We start from the raw sequence: 17,231 nt of genomic DNA, 5'->3' as shown, positions 1-17,231 counted from the left end.
AGCAGTTGAAGGGATGCTCAGTGTCAATTTTCTTAAGTTGGGGATGCTCACCTCCACCCCAATTTTTGAGCACTTGCCTTCTTAAGAAAGCTAGGAAGATAAACATTACAATAAACTTTCATAAACTCTTGAAGACTTTTGGGAACAGTTTTCTGGAGTGAGTTGGCCTTCTACAAGTAAATTCCAACTCCAAATATGGGGGCAACTGGACCTACACAGATGCCCCTCTTACATTTGTTGCTTTACATTTCAGTCAAACTTTACACCTTACTCTCTCATTTTATTGGCTGGCATGGTCCAGTCATCAAAGATTTCCCTGCTGAAACATATGCAGCCTTGTGGATTAGAGAAGGACGCTATTCTGCAACCGATCAACCTCACCGAGGCAAGATAACAAAGAGTTAATCGCATTCGAGCAAGCCATTTTCCACTTAAGTTTTCATGGCATAGTGATAATATTTTAGATGTATTAAACTGTTCAGAAGAAACTATAGGTTCGGGTTTTCTTAAAAAGTGAATATACTGTTTCTAATTTATGTGTAAATATTAAGATTTAATGACCTAAGTTAACCAGCTTTCTAAGGTATTTAGAATCGCAAGGCAATAGTTTAGTTTACTGACTTATAAGATATACAAATTTGCACTAAAAAAACTACCTTTTGAAAGGAGTTTTTTGAGTTTTGGTTTTAATCCCACTTTATGCACAGAAAGGCTGATCGAGACTGGACATACAGTTTAAAGGGGGATCTGAACTACTTGCGCTTCTACCTACCGGTATCGAATCCTTGCAAGAGCTACAAGAAAGGTTTCATGAAAAATGTCAAAATAGAAGAGAAGTTTGAAGAAACAGGGAAACCTGCCTTCAATGGAATAAGAAGGGACTCAGATATTTTTCTGCAAAAGCCAGGTTTTCATATAATGAAGCTCACCGACAGAGATAGATGGGTGTCGTGGATAGTGGCCCGAAAGCACAAGACAACAGTGTCCCAGAGAACCTCGGAGATGAACCCCATACCAAGGACCTTGTATCAACCAAAACTATCCAACGAGAATGGCATACTGGGTACATTCATGGCAGAGCAGCTATTGTAAAACCATTGATGACACACCGAATAATTCTGTGTAGCATCGAAACGGTTCCAGAGAGCCTGGACACAACAGCAGTGGGGACAGATCATCTGGCCTGGTAAATCTTCATTCACATTATTCCAGACCATGTTTGGAACACATGCAGAAACATTTCATGTCGACTGCTTCCTTCCTGGGGATGCAATATCTCGTGTGATCACCACTTGCAGTCCTTCATGGGAGGATCACAGCGTTTTTAGTAAAGATATCCATCCAGTGGCGTGGCGTGGAATTTTTAAAAGTGTTACCGGTTATCAGTAGGACATTTAATGGAGGAGCCGTAAGACTTGGGTGCTTCCTCACCTCATGCCTCCCCCCCCCCACCAATGTCTTCCAAGTAGTTCGTATATTATTCTGGTACATCTGCAATTCAATACTAGATTTTGGTAAAGTTACTAATCAGGAAAAAAGAATGTTGACATAAGGACTGAAATGAAATTGCAAACATTGGTTGTTGACACAATAAATATTAGCCTAATAAAGAAATTTGATACTTACAGAAACATCGGAGGCTAATTATAGAGCAGATCAATCCGACGACTCTTCTTTAATGCTGGGGTCCCGAGTTCGAATCCTGGCTTGGGCATGGACGTTTGTGATGTCTATTCGTCAATTTCATAATATAATCACTCATCCCCATCTTCGCAAATTAGCCAAAAGTGGCACAAGCAAAGTAAAATAAATCAAATCAAATCAAAAAAGTTCTGTGATGCTGTCATAAAATGAAGTTTTTCATTTGAATCTGAATTTTTGGGTGCGTCATGATCCTGAAGTTTTCCATATTATCCACACCTGAATTCCACACGTTTTTTAAACCCGAAAATAGAGTACATGGCCACCAAACCGTTTCGACAACTGCACACATCCACATAACCATGGATAGTCGTTATACCACGAAACATTGAAATGTTGGTCATATCCAGCAGACGACTTGGTTTTTAAATCGTTCAAAATAGGCGTTGGCCTTCCTTTTGTCACAATTTCGCTTTTTTTCTGCAAAAGAACGCGAACCGAAAGATTGCTTCAAAATATCTTCTATGCACAATTACACACACTGTTCAGATAGGATGAACCCGCAAGTTCCATTCTGCTTGTTAATTAATTGACAATGCCCGAAAACAACACAAAGACGACAGACACCACTCGCACTGCACAGTCCCTCCCGCCAACCGTTGTTTACTTTAGTGACAGGTGAAGCACCCTCCTGCCCCTTACACTACAAGAAGTCCAGTTCTACTAGTGTTGCCATCTTAGTTCTTTTGAAACCAGATTTGCCCAAATTATGAAACTTTTCCTTTCAAATGACACGTATGTAGGGTAGATGTAGTCTTTATCTGTTTCCTAACTACTCCCACTCCCATGTTTTGCTAAATCCACAGAAATCTCATTTCTGACACCACTACTATTTCGTATATTTTACATTCCTTGCTACCTTTAAGGCTTTCGCTTTATAGGATAATCGTAATCGTGATGATGAGGATGCATGATGAATTATTAAAATAAAATTATTATTTTGTGTGTAATTATTAATTTTTATAATTATGTAAGTAAAAGAATAACAACAAACATTTAAATAACCATTTCTTGCTGAGAATTCGAACCTGCGACACCTGACACTTCAGAGCGAGCTAAGATAACAATTGGGAAATTATGCTTGTAAGTAATGTTTACACCCAAAAACAGTGCTGCAACCTCAAAAACATTGACATACAATGTCACAGGAATGCGATAATTTCGGTTTGAAGCAATCTCAATCGGCCCTTTCAACAACCATCACAAATTCCTGTAACCGAAATAATAATATATGTGTGAAATATAGAATTTTAACCCGGAGGAGGCACAAGTGGTTCGGATTCCACTTTAAACTGTAGGTCCAGTCCCGATTAGCCTTACTGTGCATAAAGTGGACTTAAAACACCAAATCAATCAATCAATCAATATAGAATTTTAGGTAGACATTTTTAGAAGGACAGCGGACCCCTTGACCATCCTCATCCCTCTCCTCTCCTCGCCTATGATGTCGAAGAAGGACAAAGAGGACTTTCGTAATCGCTGATATTTAGTGTAAATACAAAATATCACTTGGTAGTTTGCTTTTCCCCAGTGTGATTTGATTTTCTTAAATTTTGATTTGGCGTTTTAAATCCACTTCATGCACAGTAAGGCTAATTTTGACTGGGCCTAAAGTTTAAAGTGGGATCCGAACCACTTGTGCCTCCACCGGGTATCCAACCCAGGACCTCTTGATTACAAGGTGGCGACGCTACCACTGCACCATCGTTCCCCAATGTGAGTGGACATCTTCGGAGTAAGATATATCTGACTAGGCGACTTAGCTCTTTTCTGTCAATTGAATATGGCAACACTAATCTGTATCCGGTAAGGATCACCGGCAACTGTGGTGGCTAAACAGGAATGGCAATAACCCGCCTCCTCCTCCTGCCGTAACAGTGTTTGCCGCGACGCAATGTCTTCCTTGCCGGGCTCAGGGCCCTTTGCTCATGTTGCCTCAGGAGGGTACTGGAACAGTCCTCCTCTTCGCTTTTGCAGGTGTCAGAAAAAATGTCAGTCTGCAATATTTACTTTACGCCAATATTACCAGTTTATGTATGTAATAATACGTACATATTTTAAGACAGGTTCTTCAATTCTTTCAGCGGCTACATGCACGCCATGGCTCTGTATCCATCCTATGATCCAGACCGTGTTTCCTGCTGAACAACCTGTGTTCAAAGGTGAAAATGACCCCATTCACTCCTTGGTGCTTCAAAGCATAGTTTGATGAGCATGAAGATGAAGCGGAACATCTTCTCCAGCTTCCTTAGTCACCTGATCTTAACATAATTGAACATTTGTAGAGTATTTGGGGGGGGGGGGGGGCAAAGTGCATTCTAAGTTTCTACCTCTGGCCACACTTTCTGATCTAGAGACAGGTCTGCATGAGGAATGGAAGTGTATTCCCTTGAACATTGTACATGACCTGCATTCGTCCACCCCAAGTCAGTTACAGGCTACAATTCAGGCCAAGGGTTGGTTAACTTCCTACGAATACAGATTTTTGTGTCACAACATGGTTCAAGTCTACAATTTGTACATTTTTGTACAAGTGTAAATTACTGATATACAATAATACAGACTAAACTAATAAGTATGATAATGTACTGAAAAAAAAGTAGGTTTATTAGGGCTAAAACAGAGATATGAGAGATAGGAGGGGAGAGTTATAAGTAGATGGAGAAAGATGAAGTTGGATAGTTGAAGATGCAATAAAAAAAAGAAAGGTTTAGTGGAATGCTAGAAATACAGCATTGTTTATGAGAATGGGCTTTGATAGGTTCCAATAAGTTCTTGTAGAGAAAGCAAAAAGATTTAGTAAGGAGAAAGGAGAAGTTTATTTTTCTATATTGTTGTACTGACATGTTTGGACATATGTTCTATCCATGTAGTTCTTATTATGCTCTCTTAGTCGTCTGATTGGTCTGATGTGTGTACATTCAGCAGCAGCCATTTGGCATCCCAGCAAGATAATGCTCCAGTCATTCTCAAACAATTTTTCCTTAAGATGTTCTAACCTTGTTTATGGGTCAATCCATATCAAGTGATACAACACTGGTTGCTTGACCATTTTTTAAAAAGTATATATTTTGTGTGGTGTGAGACTAATATGTTGAGAGTTCAGAACCACTGTAATTTTTTTTATTTACTATCACTGATTTCAAAATGGCAGCCTTTTTTTTTATCATGGTGCACATCATTTTCTCAATTTGTAAGCAGCAGTGATAACTTCTTTATCTCACCTTTGGTAAGTCCTAGGACAATGAGACAAAATCTGTGATGTTATAGGCTACAATTACATTTGCATATAATATTTTAAATATTATTCCTTCGTAATAAATTTTAAGATCAAAATTGTGTATCCTAATCTCTCAAAATGACATTTTTGGATATATTTTTTTTTTTAGGGGTAAGGCAGTTTGTTTAACACTTTAATTTTTTTTTTCAATTACCTGTGTACCAATAGTCTGTCAAAATTATTTGAAGCTTGAGACTTTAATAATTTTTTGTCTACCGGGTCATAAACATGTACTTTTTGTTAAAGTTCAGGGTTAAATATCTCTGGTGGGCAGTTGTTATAAAATCTGAAATTTGTACCCAATACAGTACTCTATGATAAGTAAGTTCAGTTAAAGTTTTGAGTTTGAGATTCAATTGAGATTAAGAGATTAAGAGATATGGTCATGCAAATATCATGAAAAATTCAATAATTCGCATTAAATAAAGTATGCATAATTTAATTTCTTATAGCATATTTTGTGTTAAAATTCTGCAAACTGTAATTTGGAATGTAAATTAACAACATTACAATCTTGAAATGGAGCTGCAATAAAGTATATATACGAGGGCTGCTGAAAAGTAATGCCTCGTATTTTTTTGTTACTGTGTAAACTCATTTTTAATTTTGAGCAACCATGCATTGTACTTATCCCGCTTCTCCATTGAAGGTATCGAACTTCAATCGCCAAGAGGTGCTGAACTGTAGCTAGGAAAATGGGAGCATGCAATGTCAGTGGTGCGCCTGAAGCAGCACGTGGTGATCGAGTTTCTAATCACAGAAAATGTGCCCCCAATTGACATTCATCAGATAATGAAAGCTTTTTTATGGGGATGAATGTGTGGACATCCGAACTGTGGAAATGGAAATCCAGTTCTGTGTGATGTGGACTTGAATCTACCATCTGGTGCAGAAGATGAAATGCACTCTTCCTCTCAATTTGTTCGTACATCGCCACCTGGCTCACAGAAGAGTTAAATTTAAGATCAGCACCACCACTGAAACTCACGGCTTTGACTATATCGCCAAAACTAACAGTGAATCCCATGGTTTCAAGGATATCACCATTATTTCCATTTATCGATCGTGGTGGAATTTGAAGCAAATGATTTACAGGCAGTAACAATTTTTCGAAGGCATCCTTCTGACTTTTTAAAATCGTGTCCCACCCCATCCTCCCTTGTTTCCTTTTTTATAGCCTTTTGGAATCCTCATTAAAATTTACGAAATTTGTCCCGTTCCGTAGACATTTCATTTCTTCCTATAAGCGCGATTCTATACACCCGCACGCACTACTGTCTCAAACAAAAATGTCTTCATTGACTTGAAACTTGTTGGCACTTTGGCATAGTTGTAAAATGTGGCAAAATCTGCAATGGTCTCTTCTCTAGGAGGGTTTGTGAAGAAATAAGAATAAAATTATCTCTAAATCTCTACTTTGCGGGGGAATATGCCACCCCAAGGGCCATTGACCTGCTCACTGTCTGCCTTGAGAGGCCTGTTTATGAAGGCTCTTTTGGAAATGGAGAGAGCTGTAAAGTTTGACATCAGAAGGATGAAAGGTCTTTGCAGAAAACATTGAACATGTCTGCTGTGAAACAGGGACGTAGCAGGCAGGCGCCAGGGGAGCTGCTCAGCCCCCTGTATGCATATGATGCTTCTACATTTTGTGTGTTCTATATTAACTTAATGAAACCCCCTCCATCCCACACACATAATTTACATTGACATAATACTGTTAAGCTTTTGAAATTGGGCTTGGTTTATAAAGCTCCCGCTGATTACCCGTGACCCCCCCCCCCTTTCCTGGAGATCAATTCTGGTTACGGGCCTGAAGTGAAATATGCTTGAGTAACTTTTTTTTATTGCATTCATTTTTTTTCTGAGAAATGAATCTGGCCGCAAGTACATGTTGAAACTACAAAACTATAATTAAATATATATTTTTCCCCACGTTTCCTTCTGACAAGAAGTAGCGAAAAATCATTGAAAAGACAAATTTGAGGAAGGAAATTGTAAATTTGCCAATTATTTTTTCACAATTTAAAATCTGAAGTGCTTGGAATATCATCCTATAAGATACTAAATAAAGATGGACGCCAATCCTGTGTTGCGAATTGTTCACCTGAAAATAATGGGACATTACCATGCATGCAAAAAATCCCAAATGAAAACACAATGAAAGAAATTCTTGTTTTGGAAAGTAACTCCAAAATGCAATACGACAGGCATTGCTTTATGTACAAGAGAAGAAGTTGAAATCAGTTATAATTGCAATCGATTCAGCCTCTGTGCTAAATTATTTACAGTTTGCATCATGGTCATGTCATATGGAATGGTACATTGTTTACATAAGAATACTCACACTGAAATTAACGAGATTGAGATATGATATCAACTTTATTTGGACACCTTTAATAGAAGGGAACAATATAGCAGATACTTTGGCAAAAAATGCAGCAAATCAAACAATCCAATGGCCACTTTCAATACAGTTTCCGTCCATAGTTTTGGAATCGCACACTAAAAAAAATACTATTTACTGACTGCCAAAGCTTGTGGACAAATACTGGCACTCAATACGGTAAGGTGTACTATTCTATACAAGAAAGAATTCCAAAGGAATGTTAGTTTAAACAGATTCAACTCTCCCGGAGTTCCCTCACAACTTTAATGTACTGCAGGTTAAATCACACTATCGCCGCAGCTCACCTTTACAAGAAGAATTGAGAGACTTCACCAGTTTGTTTGTGCAATGAATATACAGCAACTCTGAATCACATTATATTTCAATGCAAACTTTATGAAACTTACAGAGAACCATTTTTACAGGAATTGTAGGACATCAAGCACCACTGACACTGCCCTGTTTACTGACTTCACGTTCATCCTCGGTAATCTATATTCTTACAAAATATCTTAATAAGTATAAGTATATTAATATAATTCTGTAAAAGTGTAATGAAATTTGGTAACTATTTATTATGAAAGGAATAATTGTGAGTAAATATTATGTGCATACATGTATATAATACCAATTGATAAATTGTTAACTGGTGCATGGATTTTGTCCACAACCAATAAATATTTTATAAAAAAGAAGAAAAAGAAATTCTTGCAAACAGAGTGCTGCAGTCACAAAGTAAGCGGCCAATGATTGATTATGCCAATAAATATATAGGACTGTTCTTAAACGTACGTTTATTCCTGCTTTTCATATTTTGCATTACTTTTCTATCTCTTTAAGCGAATCATAACGATAAGCATGAATGATGGTTAGATAAAATTGAAGAAGGGACATTCACAGAGAAACAACCATGCCCACCATTATATGAAATTTTACGATCCAACGACTTTGACTACTAAAGTTGTTACGCCTTGCTTAATTTGATAAATTTGTTATAAAGAATGAAATAGAAAATGTATAAAGTGCAAAGCTAAGGGTTGAAAATTAAAGGATAGGTTATGACAGAAATAGTGAAGTTGTTTGTTCTGATAAACTTAATATTATGACGTAATCAAGTGAACGCCTATTAAATTTCAAAAGATGTTGTTGTACTAATCTTTATGTAAGATATTAATGGCAGAAGTTTTTAATTTTATATTTATCAATGTATAAGTAGTTGTTAACAGAAAAAGATGTATCAGAACCTTTTGGTTTATCTATCGATTTCAACTTATGTAAATAGTGCTCATTGTAATGTAAATTAAGAAATATTTTATCTTTATAACTTGGTAGTCAGGGGTTCGAGAGTACAGAAATCTGGTATAAATACGACAAATTTTCATTACAAATGGGAGTTATTTCTTGATATCCGCTCCTGCGTGGGTCTGTTACCAGACCTAGTGTTGCATTGCTCACACCCCGCAGGTTTTTGACTTTAACTGAGGAAAGTTCCCTAGAACGATCTTAGTGGGATATTCAAGAGAGAAATCGCATTTCTAAAACTGAAAGGACCCGATTTCTCAGTCTCGTGCTCAAAGTTTCTCCATGTACATAAAGTTATTTACCAAAATAAAGACTATTTGAACTCATATCTGATGGTTCGAGTTTTCCTTCTACCCATCTGAGTCGAGTGAGGACTGTTGAAGTACTCATTATGTTGACTACAGGAGCTGTGGGTAAGTAACTTAGTTTCTGCGACTGTATGTGTCTATTTATAGATACTGTGTCGATTCTCTCACACCCTGCAGTTGTGGAAATGTAACAAAGTGTGTTCATGACTTCCTTACCATAGATCTCAATGAGAATGCCCTTGATAAACTTTTCTTGCAAACTTTGTGAGATGGATAATTTGCATTGAAAAAGGGGGAGAAACTTTGATAAGTTAAGCACACAAATCAACTCACACCACAAGTAATGTATACAAGTAGGCAAAGTGGTGTATGATTTACAACCGATGTATTAACCAATTTATCATGTAGATTATGGCCTTGTCTCTTCCTCTATTTGACTAATACAAATTATGACAAGTTGTTAAACTAAACTGCTCGCCATTAAAAATGCAACACCCAGAAGGAGTAATCGGAATCGGACGAAATGTGCACAGTGTTTAGAGGAGAGGTGCAGAAGGAAATGATAAGGTGTTCAAGGCCGTCATGCGTCATGTGCGCCTGCCATGCCATCTGGTAAGTGGTACCTGTAGCAGGTCAGATAGGTGCAGAAGAGCAGTGAAAGTGCATGGTCGTGAGTGTAGTGTGTTAAAATCGGTCAGCAATGCCACATCGTCGAATACAGCAGCGATTCCAGCAGGTTTCCCAGTTTGATCGCGGCCGAATTGTTGCATACCGTGAATGCGGATTATCCTACCGTGAGATCGGTGCCCGTGTAGGACGGAATGCATCCACAGTGATCCATGTATGGAAGCAGTGGGTCCAGTAAGGCACTGTAGAGCGACGTAGAGGTTCACAACATCTGCGTCGGACGATGGAACGAGAGGACAGACGTCTGATACGCATGGCCCTTACAGACAGAACGGCCAAGTCAACGAGGATTGCGCATGAAGCACGGGATGTTTTACAACGTCCAGTGTCCCCACGAACCGTGCTTTGTCGTTTGGCGAACCGGGGAATTTTTTCCCGGCGCCCACTGTTGCGGATTCCTCTGACGCTAGAGCATAGGCGTTTGCGTCTGAGATGGTGCCAAGACCGTCGTGCATGGATGGCGGAGTGGAATGCTGAAGTGTTCTCTGATGAATCCCGCTTCTGTATACAACATCATGATGGACGTATACGCATGTGGCGGCACCGTGGCACTAGGCTTCATGACGCCTGCATCATGCATCATCACACAGGGCCTTCATTGGGTATCATGGTATGGGGTGCCATCGCCATAGGTGTTCGTTCACGTCGTACGCATTCAAGGGACATTGAACAGCCAATGGTACATGACACAGGTTCTCACCAATGTTGCTGTCCCATTAATCCATGCACTGCATAATGCCACTTTTCAACAGGATAATGCGCGCCCCCATGTTGAAAGGAATGTCCTCGCATTTATGGAAGCTAACCACGTGTCCCTGCTTCCTTGGCCAGCACATTCGCCGGATATGTCGCCAATTGAACATGTCTGGTCCATGGTGGGTCGCCGGCTGGCCCAACTCAGGTTTCCGGCACGTAATGTTGAAGACCTCTGGCACCATGTGGAAGCCGCTTGGGACGCCATACCGCAAGCAGACATCGATAGACTCATTCTCTCCATGCCTTGCCGTGTTGCAGCAGTTATTGCCGCCCGTGGAGGCTGTACACGCTACTAGCTCCTTGGGGTTATGCAACCATGTTCTACGTGTCACATGTCACACCACCGAGCTCTAACTGTAATCATTTTCTTATCTTATTATGAACTACATATTTGCCAAGTTTCGTGTTTCTATCTCATTTCCTTCTGGGTGTTGCAATTTTAATGGCGAGCAGTGCATATTCAGAAAGTTTCACGGGAAAATACTAAGTAATAGAGCAAACATGATTTGCAGTTTACTTGAATTTTGAACAATAAATATTATGAAGATGACAGATTGTTCTTAAAAAAAAAAAAGAAGAGCAATTTTTAGTAACTCGATATTTGAATCGTAGGAATAAAAACTGGAATGATATTAATGATGCAAAGCACTGAACGTATCCATAATTTGAGAGTTCCTCACATTAATGCTGCTATAAACAACTCCAGCCCTCTGAGGGCCAAGGCGTGCCAAGCAACTTTTCTTTAGGTGACCCATGGTCTGCACATCCGAGTCCGCTGTTTTCTAGCTTTGGAGACTGTAGTATTGTGTATTTCACCATATTAAGGTTTACCCAGATTATTTTCATATGTGTGGGTTTCTTTTTGGACAATCTTTCCTGTAAAGTATTAAATGCATTATTAATACTTTAATTTGATGTCTAAGATTGTAGAAATTATTTATGATATTATTGAAATTGAGGGATTGACTTATCATAACTTATTTTTCCCATGGTAAGTGATATATTTTAGTTGATTTTAAAATATGTTTCTATTTATACCTGTTTTTGTTTTCAGGTTAGAGTCGACCCTTTACAAGTGGGGAGTCAATCATTGCAAGTTTTGTGGAAAAGACCTCAGTGGGAGTACAAGAGAAGAATTCTTTCGTCACATGAAGGAGCATAATGTTACAAGGTTTACATGTAAAGTGTGCTATAAAGGGTTTAATAAACGACATAAATTGGAAGATCATGCAAGAATTCATGTTGGAGAAAAGCAGATTAAATGCAAGGAATGTGGGAAAACATTTGTTACGAAGATGAGTCTTAATACTCATACTTATACTGCACACAAGAACATCAACAGTACACGGGAGAGAGTCACTTGTAAGCAATGTGGAAAGGATATTGTGAGGGTCAATATGTGGAAACATATGCAAACTGCACACTCTTTGGAGAAACCTTTCATATGTGACACGTGTGGTAAGGGTTTTAAAGATAAAAATATACTGATTAGACATGTCGAAACTCATGATGAAACCCTTCAGGCTTGCAACATTTGTGGCAAGAAGTACAAGAGTTCAAGAATGAGAAAGCACACGTTGTCCCACACACAAGGACTCCAGTGTGAGACATGTGGGGCTCAGATGGCCAATAAACAGCTTTTAAAACTGCACATGACAGTACATACTGGTGAACAACCGCATGTGTGTGAAATCTGTGGCAGGAGATTTGCTCGTAAATACAACATGGCGACACATATTAAACTTCATAAAGGGATTCGTCCTCTGTCGTGTGAAACTTGTGGGCGGAAATTCTCTCAAATGTGGAATCTCCGGAAGCATATAGAATCTTGCCACTAAAGAATTTTAGATTTAAGTATACTCATATATTCTAATATATGTCAGTATTTTTGGATTGTCAATAAAATATCATGTGCACATTGTAATTCGTTTTTACATTGCAGAACCCAAAAGTATAATTTATATGTTTGTATGCTAGTATTAATTTCACAATGGATTATTGATAATGGATAAATTTGATACTGATACAGTCTTATTTACAGACTTAAAAGTCAACCATACTTAAATGCCGAATGTGACATACACTTACTGAACTCACCAAAATGTGGCATATATATGTCACATCTAGTGTTTAAGTGTTAAGATAAAATTCCCTGATGTATTTTGTCCTCTTAGAATTCCCCAGCCTTTAGCAGTTTTTGCCAAACTGTGTAAGTAGTGAAAATGTCTTTGTAACAGACTGCAATAAATATATTCGAATTGAAACAAAAGTTGCCAATCATATGAGGATGTAGGGTGCATTACCATGGAAATTTATCTGTTTTGTTTTGTACTGCTTTGTAAAGCTTACCAAATTGGGTTGGTAAGTTTCTGGAATGTAAAATTTGATAGAAGTATAAAGCAAGAAATGTGACAGGAGCATCATAAATAGCGTTGCTCCTTCTCATGAAATTCACTTGTAGAAGGCACTGACAAAGGAGAAATCAATCTCCAAGAAAGTGTGGACTTTCTCTCTCTCTCTCTCTCTCTCTCTTTATACCTCCCTCCCTCCAGAAAACTGTTTCCAAACATCTTATACTTATCTTCTTAGCATTGGATACCAATAACCAGTGCTCAAAATTGTGTGTGAAATGTGTGGCAGGAGATTCTCTCATAAATACAACATAAAACTTCATAAAGGGATCCGTCCTCTGTCGTGTGAAACTTGTGGGTGGAAATTCTCTCAAAGGTGGAATCTCAGAAAGCATGTAGACTTGCCACTAAATTGTTTTAGATGTATGGTAACATTTTTGGATTACCAATAAAGCATCATGTACACTATTTGTTCATTGAGGTTTGTTTTTATATTATGGAATACAAAACTACGGGATCCTATATCTTCTTATTGTATCAGTTATACAAATTGCATAATGTATAAATTTGATCACTGATATATTCTGGTTTTCACAGATGTTTCAGTAGCCTAGGAATTGCAAATTGAGAAAGTTGAATGTTGGATTTCTAGCCTTTCCCCCTAGATGTCCTATCCTTTGTATCGAACGTGTGATGATATGTTTTTCTTGATTATTTAAAATTACATAATTTATACATTGATACATCTATTATAATTGCATCTTGAATGACAGGTGGAAAATTCCCCGAGAAGAATAACAATGTGCATAGATGGAAAAATGAAAACCATCTTCAAGATGAACCCCTTCTGTGACTTGTTTTACAATGTTCTTAATATAGTTGCAGGCCTAGGCAACTCACACTATTTGTGAAAGAGCACTCTCGTATGCAGGTGTGGAACTCAAAGCAAGCAAGGTTGCAGTAGCATTATAAGAGATCCTGAAAGGGGAGAGCCTCATTGCTAGCAACTTAAGCACGAAATACAGGAAAGCAAATATGAAGTTACACACACATGCACCCAGTGGCATGCAGTGACATATTCCGTTGGGGAAGCAGATACCAAAAAATTAAGAAAACCAGGAATTCATTGCTTCTAGATGATACGTTATACTGAAAAAAGGAGCACTCTACCTGATACTATTTCCATAACATCTCTAAGGGGAAAGATTAATGTCCTGGCAAATTTGTTCACTATTTCGAATTTCAGTTGGTGTGTTGTCAAACGTATTTAATGCAACATTTCCACACATTGCAATATTCACAAATCCACTTTGGCACCACGTAGTTCTTTCCGTAGTAAATAGTAAATAATGACAACACTAAAGTTTTTGAAGCAAATGAATAGAAATTCATCTGCCCGAAAAAACACCTCGCAAAGTGCTTGAAAAAAGTGTAACTGGGGCCAGCGAGTTTTACCAACTGTATTTGGCAGATGTGTCCATGGACATGCTAGCTGTCTTAATAGACAAAAAACATTGAAACATTTATCTTCATATAGAATATGTAATCCGTATGTTGGCAATCATATTTTTGTGTTTCTCCTGTGTTTTGAAACTATATAGTTTTATTTATGAATATAAATTTTAACTAGTTTGGTGAATATGTTTCATCGCTGACAATATAGATTAATCTTGGACACTTAATCGTGCAGTTTGCAACACTGAGGACATAAACACACTGAAACGATGGCACTCCGGCTTTCTTCCACCTTACCCATTCGAAAACAAAATTTCCCTGCACATAACGTACCCTCCCATTGGATCCTTCCAGGTCGCCTGTTGCTTTTCGGGGCCTTGCTGGCATCTGGTGTTGTGTGTTGCACATGTTTTGTCAGCATGCCACGAGAGGGTGTTGATGGCCCCATATCTGAGGAGGACGAACCTTGGAGGCTTGCAGGTAGATTCTGTTGAGGCAACACGGAAGAAATAATGAAAAACTAAAAGTTAAAAAGTAATTTTCCAACAGTTATGCTGTGTGTCAGCACTGCTGGTCTTGCTATACCGGAGTGCACGCACATGCATGCACCTTTATTCTCAATGTTCAGCAGCACTGTGGTTAGCAGATGGCTGTCGGTACGGGGTATAGTAGTTTCTTCCTATTTCTACATCAGTAATTGAGGATTTATTTCCCTTTTTATGGCCTCGCTATTGCTTATCGGAAAGTAAATAAAGGACAGCTATAAACCAGCATGCAGAGCTCTTGGAGGGAATATTATATTGAAGCCAATTACAACTATGTATTTGCAATAATAGAGTTTATTTACAGTATGGTTAAGGCTATTTGTAAACACCAATAGTTAATCCAATATAAACCCTGAAGAACAAGGAACATAGCAATTTGTGAATAATTAACTTCTCTGATAGATCAGATAATTTCTACAAGTGACATGTGATTATTAGCGGGCAGATTTATATGCACTAAAAATGCCAAAATACACAGTCCGACAATTAAGTAATAAGACAGTCGTTATGAAATGAAAAGGAAACAAAATATTTGAACATTGCCTGTTTGTTACTCAAAGTACATCCCTCTTGCATCAATACAGCAATTGGCACGGTTGGCCCATGATTGAAACAACATCTGCAAGCCTTCATGTGGTATGACTTCACGATTGGTCATCACAACCTGTTGGATGTTCCTGTGTTCATCGTAAGTATGTAATTTCAGCAGCAGCTTCACTTTTGGGAACACAAAATTATCACAGGTGGTAAATCTGTAGAGTAGAGGGGTTAATTCAACACTTACTTGTTTTTGGAGTGGAAATACATAGACAAACACTGCCCGCTGGCACTGTGCATTATCGTGGACCAGGAACTAACTGCCTGGTTCAGGATACTGAGGTTGGACACGGGTCAGTTCTCTTTCATAATCCTTCAGAACATTACGATAATAATAGCCAATTACAGTTTCACCTTCTGGAACAAATACATGATGAACAATCCCTTTGCTGTTGTAAAACACACAACATTGTCTTCACCTTTGATTTTTGAAGCTGCATTTTCTTGCCTCTTGGTAAATTTAGCAACTCCCATTCTACAATTTGTCATTTCATAGGAGGATCATAGCGAAAAATGCTCAGTTTCAATCTCCACAACAATGTAATTCAAGAAATGTTTATTCCCGCAAACAGTTTTCAGAATGTCTTTGATGAAACTTGATGTTCAGTCACTACTCCATGGTGATTACATGACGACACCCTTACACTCCCTTCACGGCGTAACTCCCAGCATGCACATCACAAGTTCATGAGGTGTTGCCAGGTTGTAGATTATGGACCACACTACACATGAACACATTATTTCATAGATAAAATGCACATATGGGACAAAATAAAATCAGTCTCATTACTTAATTGTCGGACTGTGTATGCACTATAAATTTTAAAATATGTCCTAAAAATTGTGTATTGCGATCTATGTATTTATGCTTTATGACTGCAGCACCAATACCCATCCACTTCTTGGGAGGGTATACCACTGCCCACATAATTCCAAGATTTGAATAAATTTCTGCCTATAGACCCATATTTCCAGTGTTGTTGGCTAACATAATAGCTCAACATGCATAGCGAAAAGATATTGCATTTCTGTCATTTATATTTTTACTGATGAAGACTGTTCACAAAGCCAAAAAAGATGATGATGATGCTGGGACTTATTTTAGATTTTTGTCCCATAGAACAGTATCATCATGTACTAGTTATTAACAGCTAAACAACAGTAAAAATACTGTCTATTATAAGCAAAATTTTCAAAATACATTGCACAGAAGCCGCAACTGGTCTTACATGGTCAAGAAAAATCATAGTTGAACTACACTGTTGCACAGGATTTACTAAGCCCTGAAATCTTGGTCTGAACCCAAAGGACAAATTTCCTACTGTAATATTGTTGTACATAGAGAATACATGGACAAATTGTGATAATAATCAAATGATTCAGAACAAATAGAAGACTTCTTTTTTCAACGTTGACTAGCAAAAATTAACTTTATTAATAGATATGTACCATAAGAGGGAATTGCATTATGTGAACTCAGGGAAAGTCAGATTATAATTTTCATTCCCATATTGTAAGTAAATCCACTACATATCTTCATAAAGATAAAGTCTAGTGTCACAGTCACTCACTCATTCAGTGGCGAACAGTGCCGCCTTATGAGTGGTAGTGGAAGCAGATTCAAGACACCCCCCCCCCCCAATCCTCCAAGTATACATACATGATAAATGTGTACACAGGAATTCTAAAATAAGGCATCACTGAGGCCTCACCTCTTACGAAAAACCCCAACAAAAACCGATATTGAATTGGAAACACTGTATGCAAGACAAGGAAGAGCTGCACGCACATCTGTTAAGGTCATCAGCGCTACACAAGAGAACAATACTAGCCACGAATCCTCAAGGAATTAGCATAGCATTT

The 17,231-nt window shown here is 38.1% G+C and overlaps 1 protein-coding gene across 1 annotated transcript in view; it reads left to right on the top strand.

The window, feature by feature from the left end:
• Positions 1 to 17,231, top strand: part of LOC145988863 (uncharacterized) — a 173,860-nt gene that overhangs the window by 121,805 nt on the left and 34,824 nt on the right. The gene's annotated exons all lie outside the window — the stretch shown is intronic.

The sequence above is a fragment of the Lepisma saccharinum genome, chromosome 6, assembly GCF_977018435.1.
Source record: "Lepisma saccharinum chromosome 6, izLepSacc3.1, whole genome shotgun sequence".
NCBI lineage: Eukaryota > Metazoa > Arthropoda > Insecta > Zygentoma > Lepismatidae > Lepisma > Lepisma saccharinum.
This window is presented reverse-complemented; position numbering and strand designations above follow the sequence as displayed.